Raw genomic sequence first — 6,636 nt, forward strand, 5'->3', positions numbered from 1 at the left:
ACGCTCCAAATTTAACTAGGACGGCGCTGATTCAGAGCGAGCACTCTGGTCAGAGCGTCCAGCTCTGAATCAGGCCCTGTGTTCCTGCAGGAATTTTATTATAGTAAAGGGAGGTAGTGCCCGCGCTTTCCCACAGATGATTGGTACCGTAATGAGTTTAGAATTCTGGAATACGCTCAAAACACTAGGGTTGTATTCAAAAAGGTGTATTTAATGAAATTATTGCTGTAATCTTATGTATTACAGATATTAATAAAATCAATGGTGTTGGTGACAAACAGACAGACACTTATGCTAGACAAGACAACACATAAACATATACATACATGTATGCCGATGCACAATAAGATCAGAGCAGACTGGCAAGAAGGAAGGGGGGTAAAGGGAGAAAATAGGGAGGGGGGATGGGAAAGACTAGAATGCTATGATGAAGCACTTGCGTACTACTGCTGTGTAGTACTTGGTATAGTGGTGGATGGTCACCCACAGCTGATGGTTATGATTAGGAATAGACAAATAGTTAATAAATGTTCCAACTGTAAGGTGGTTCACTGTTAATCACTTGGAAGGATACGTGGTATTGTGACCATGAGATTAAATACCTATGTGCAGTTCCAGTGGTATGCAGGGCCTCAAGGTGTGGCGTCCCGTGACCCCAGGTACCCTACTTACCCACACTCTTCTTCCAAATCGCTCAGTGCCAGTCTTATCTCACCTCTCCACGACCGGAGCCCCGGAGTTGGGAGCGACGGTTACTGGGTGATGATCGTCCTGGCTTCTCCTCGGTTCCGTCTGCCGGAGTGTGTGGACGTGGCACACTCCAGCTTGGTCCCTTCGGCAGCCTCGTGGATTCCCTGTGTGTTCGCGATACTTACGGGTGCGGGTCTCGCGATGCTGGAGAATGGTGTGGAACAGACGGCCGTTTGTGTTACCTCCCAACGGAGGTGTCTGTGTAGTTCGTGCACAGCTTGTGCACTTCTCAAAGTAATGATGATAGCTCCGACGCGTAGCGGCCTGTTTAGCCTTCTTCAGGGATGCAATGTGGAATGTCTGGAGGGATTCCTTAAATATCCACCTCCTGTGACGTCACATGTGTGAGCGGAGTCCCGGTTGTCATGGTAATATAACATGTCATTGATAGAATTATGGCGGGAATACCTTTCAGATGTTAATCTGATTCCTATGATACACAGTATATCTTGTGAAGGATGCGGAACACTTCTGTCTTTAGGCTGAAAATAAGATTGTTAGGACGGATATGCAACATAACAAACAATACTCATAATATCTCAATTACCCATGAAACACCCTCCCTCAACGCCTCCATTTGTTCAGCCACCCCCCTACCCGCCTACAAAATGGGGCGAGCTGTCGATCAACATCGATAGCCGCCCCGTTTTGCTGCAAGCTCCGGAGCAAGTGAGACCTTCACTCGTGCGTTCGCACTGGGCCACCATCAACCCGCTTGCGAGCGCTATGCGCTTGCGAGCTGGTCTGAATCAGGCCCCTAGTTCCTCTAGGGGATATGTTAGACAAGTTACCTGTACTTATTGAACCCACCTGCTGACATTTAAGAACATATTAAATATCTAATATAATTTTGATAAAAAATTGGTGAAATATTAAAATGTGGAGAATATAGAAAATTGTGCTATATATCTGAAATAAGTGAGGATAAAATGTTGGGGATTCTTCTCATTCTAGTGGGAAAATATTGAGTTTGGGTCAAACAAAATTCTGTGTTATATTTCTGTTCTTACTATGGGCTCTATTTACTACAATCCGCATTTGTAATGCAGATTGTAGTGTGATATTATCGCCTGAATTCGCATTGTGAATTCAGGCAATATCACAGGGATTTACTAGAAATCCCTTGCAGGGACAGAGCTTGCAATAAAGCTCTGTCCCTGCGAAACCCCTCCGCACACTAGTCACGGTATTTTCGCTAAAAATACTGTGACAAAGTGCCGACGCATGCGCTGACCGACCTTTGCAGCTACTCCCCTGTGCTAAGCCCCGCCCCCTGGTGCTAAGCCCCGCCCCCATGATCGCGGACCCCCCCTCCCTCAATAGCACTTACCTGCAGTCATCGGTGCTCCGGTGATGTCTTCCATGCCTCCGGTCAGCCGACATCCCATATTGCACTGGGACACGGTCACCTGATGACCGGGCCGCAGTGCACTATGGGAGCCCAGCTGACTGGAGAACATCACCGGAGCCCCAGTCCCTGGAGTCAGGTAAGTACATTTTTTTTTTTTTTTTACCAGAGATCAGCTTGTGGTCTGTTTAGACCACACAACTGATTACTGGGACCGACTCCCGGCTCTGCTCTGCCCATTACAGCAGAGTAGGAGCCCGGAAACCGGGGGAGACCACGGATAATGCCAACTCTAGGTGGCGTTATTATCACAGGGCCTCCCTAAGTATTTTTTTCACTATTTATTTTTAGTAACTACCAGGCAGATCACATTTCCCATTACAATTATGGGAAATGCGATCTGCTTACTAAAAATAAGTGATAATTAGGGGTTGGATTAGAATTTTACGAATTCTACTCCAATTGCCCTGTAATAACTAGGTGAGACTAAAATAATGTGACAAGGGTGTGAAAACACCCCTTTTCACTTTATTTTAGTAAAAATAATGATAATAAATAGAGCCCTATATGACATTCACTAGCTCTGAGCCAATCATAATAGTCTGATGTAAATATTACTGATACAGTATATACTGTACATGCTGATATTTCAGATAATGGGGTTGATGGCGGGTCAGTTTTCCAGATATATCTTGCGTGTCTTTACACTGCGTGTGCCTGGAGCCGATCATAAGTATCTATGTGCACCACCCAATCACATGTCCCCTTGCGGCTCATATTACGTAATTGGGCATGCCAGAAGAATTATGCAGAGATCTGCTTGCACATAAATACACCTGTCTCTCACATATATTTTGCACCAAGGACAGGGCTGGTGAAGTGTGCAGGGATAATGGTAACAGCATGAAACCAAGTGTATGTTTTTTGACACGCACAGGAATCTACTATTTAAATACGTGTCTTATCTGCTCAAATATAGCAAATTATTGAATTTTTCAACCATTTACTTTGCACAAATAAACATGAAAATGTATTAAAATGACTGAACTTTGGTGCAATTATTCGGGGCTGTAACAGGGCTTAAATACACCCTGTGCTGGCCCCGCCCACTTAGCACCTGATGTCATGATGTCAGGTGCATGACGTCAATACTTTGAGCAAAGGGGGCGGGGGCTGTAGCACCGGTGAGTGCCAGGCTAACTTGAAGCATCCTGAGGGTGCCTGTCTGTAATATCTAAAGAGCGTTCTGGCATATTTTACGACGGTTGGGAAATCGGAAATCAAGTATTGATAAAGGTCGGATAAGGAATAAAAGGGGAAAAAAAAAGAATTTCTAGAACAAGGGGTCACACTTTTGAAAGTAGAGGAAGACAAAAAGGGAACATACCGTATGGATAAGGCTTAGTCAAGCCTGTCGGTCGGTATCCTAATCCGCCCCCTCTCCCTACCCCTAACCCTGCCTCCCCCGCAGCCTAAACCTAACCTCCCCCAGTACCTAATCCTAACCCTCCTTCCCCGCAGTCTAAACCTAACTCTTCCTCTAGTGCCTAACCCTAACCCTCCTCCTAAACCCACTACTTAGCCTTGGGAACCCGGCCGTCATGATGCCGATTTTCCGACTAGTGTTAGGATTCCGTCCTCGGCATTCTAACCACCAGACTCATCGTGGTCAGGATATTGACCGCATCCCATGTTATATATATATTTCTAAAATGGTGTGGTATTGAGATAGATGCCACCAACCATGATTGGACACACTAGATTATTTCCCAATGACCACACACCTCAGTCCCGAACTACATCCCATTGTTATCAAAACCTCATCACAAAACCACAGCTGTATCACTCCACACATGTAAACAATAACATCTCTCACAGAGACACTGCTCACAGAAAAGTAGCACACCACTGCCTCACTGAAATACACATTTCTGACAGAAAATGTCAACAAATGCCAAAATTACTTCAAACCCTAAAACAACCTGACACCAAAGACTGACTTGTACAATTATGATCTAATCAAAGATATGTGGGCTGTGATGAGGGGATATGAGGGGAGTGAGAGGGGCTGTGATGAGGGGGGTTGTGATGACTGGGGCTGTGGTGAGGGGTGCTGTGATGAGGGGTGCTGGACTGTGAGGGGCTCCATGGGAGGGGCTGAGTGAGCTAGGATGAAGGTTCACTGAGGGGTGCCAAAATCTATTCCCGCTTACCTAAAAACTTTGGCTCGGGCCGGCCCTGCATACACTGAAATGATCCGGTCATGCACAGGTTCAGGAGCCGGACTGAATGATCAGCCGATTGGAGCAGCATATTTACTTGGTTAATATAAAGTAACCACTAACTCTTTTCTTTGGGCCAAGTAATACAGGACTATTAGGTTTGTATATTTTTTGAGATCCATGGTGTATATTTTAATTGTTTTGAGTTTTTATTTATATGTATGTAATTATTTTGTGATTAACATGTAGGATGTATTTATATGTTCATTATTAAATGTAATATATAAATTTCTGCATGTATTGTTTTTTGGTACAACCAGCATTGCAAGTGTTAATAAGTGGCTCACACACTTTTTTAACTATTTGGATTTAGTTTCTGTAGGGTTTGAAATATGTAAACACATGTACGAGGGGTCCGTGTAAATAATTTTTTTTTCTGCCAAGTCCCGTGGAGTCTACTGGAGAAGAGGACTAAGCTATGCCAGGAGGTAGGTGATTACTGGATTTTTTTTTTAGGAAAACCATGGGAATTCTACTGGAGAAGTGGACCGAACATCTGGCAGAAGGTAAGTATGTGTGAGGGTGTTATGTGTGTAATAAAATGTAACTTTCTATGGTGTGTGTGTACTGTCATTTTTTTACAATTTTTTTTCTTACAGTGGGGGTACTGGTGATGGGCTTCTGCTGGCACTTGTAGTTCCACTAGTGCCAAAGGGCAGGCTCGCTGACACCTGTAGTCCCACTGTAAAAAACAATAGTATACATATATTATCCCCAGTATTACCCCTGCACCCACTGGCCAAGAGAGCAGGGAAGAGCCCCAGGCTTCAGCCTAGGCCTGGGGTACTCAGGAGAGTGAGACCCCTTTATTGGGGGTCCCCATCTTGCCTGAGATCCCCGGCCTGGGCTGACTAGCTTGGGGTGTTAACGCTTTGGCCGGGGTGACCCGGTGAAAGGGGTCCCCTGGCTGTGGCAATACACTCCGCCTAGGTTTGAGTCCAGTGCTGGTTTTAAAAATAGGGGGAACCCAACACCATTTTTCCCTTCTTTTTAAAACCAGGACTGGCCTAGTGCTGGATCCTAAAATACAGGGGAACCCTACATATTTCCCCCCGCCCATATTTTTAGAACCAGGACTGGCTGAGGCCCGAGGCTGGTTATGCTTTGGGGGGGGGGGAGCCCACATAATTTAAAAAAATATATTTAACACTTTCATAACTTTCAAACACACAAGCAGCCTGCACGTATCTCCCCGATATTTGCAGGCTGCTTGTTTGGGAGGAAACCACGGGCAGAAAACAAGGGATTAAACACGGAGAGGAACAATCACATACCCCATCATGAAACACCCTCCTGACAAACACGGGAGCTTGGTAAAGTCACGATTTTCTTTTAAAAAGAAATCCCGATTCTGATTGTTCCTACCCCTGTTTAAAATTGGACAGACAAGACAGGACACGATTCTTAGTAAAATTAACCCATACTCTCTGATCGAGGGGTACAATTCACTTCCAAGTTTTGGAGAGCACTGTGTAAGTGTTTTGGTATCAATCTGAGTTACTCCTCAGCATATCATCCTCAAAGTAATGGTCAGACAGAACAAATGATTCAAGATTTGGAGGAATTTATTCGGATTTACTTATCTGCCAATCAAGACGACTGGATCTCGCTATTACCATGGGCTGAATTCGCTCACAATAACTTGTTTCATGAGGCATCTGGTCACTCTCTGTTGTTCATTCAACACGGTCTCCATCCTATATGGCTTCCAGTCTACTGGTCAGTATCGGTATGTTGAACCCGGGTAATAGAGTCTGGTTATCAACCAAAAATCTACGCTTGAAGGTATCTACAATGAAGTTCGCACCTAGATTCATTGGTCCCTTCCAAATTATCCAAATAATTAATCCGGTGGCATATCGACTGAAACTTCCTGGCACACTCAGGATACCAAATGTGTTTCACATTTCCCACCTCATACCTCTGGTAATCAACCGGTTTTTGACACCCATTAACTTCTCTTTGGCTGTAAACCACCAAGAGGAGTACAAAGTAAAATAAATTTTGATTCCAGAAAAGCTCTAAGCACAGTTCAGTTCCTGGTAGATTGGAAGGAGTATGGTTCTTAGGAGCGTTGTTGGGTTAAGGCCTCGGATATTCATGCACCACAACTCATTCAGAGGTTTCGCCAGAAGTTTCCTAACAAGCCATTTCTGGGGTGTTCGGTGCCCACCCCTAGAGGAGAGGGTAATGTCACAGTATGGCTTTCGCTCTATGAAGTCGCTCGGAGCATGCTGTGGTGTAGTCCCAGCTGCT

The sequence above is a fragment of the Taudactylus pleione genome, unplaced genomic scaffold, assembly GCF_031769625.1.
Source record: "Taudactylus pleione unplaced genomic scaffold, aTauple2 ptg000140l, whole genome shotgun sequence".
Classification (NCBI taxonomy): domain Eukaryota; kingdom Metazoa; phylum Chordata; class Amphibia; order Anura; family Myobatrachidae; genus Taudactylus; species Taudactylus pleione.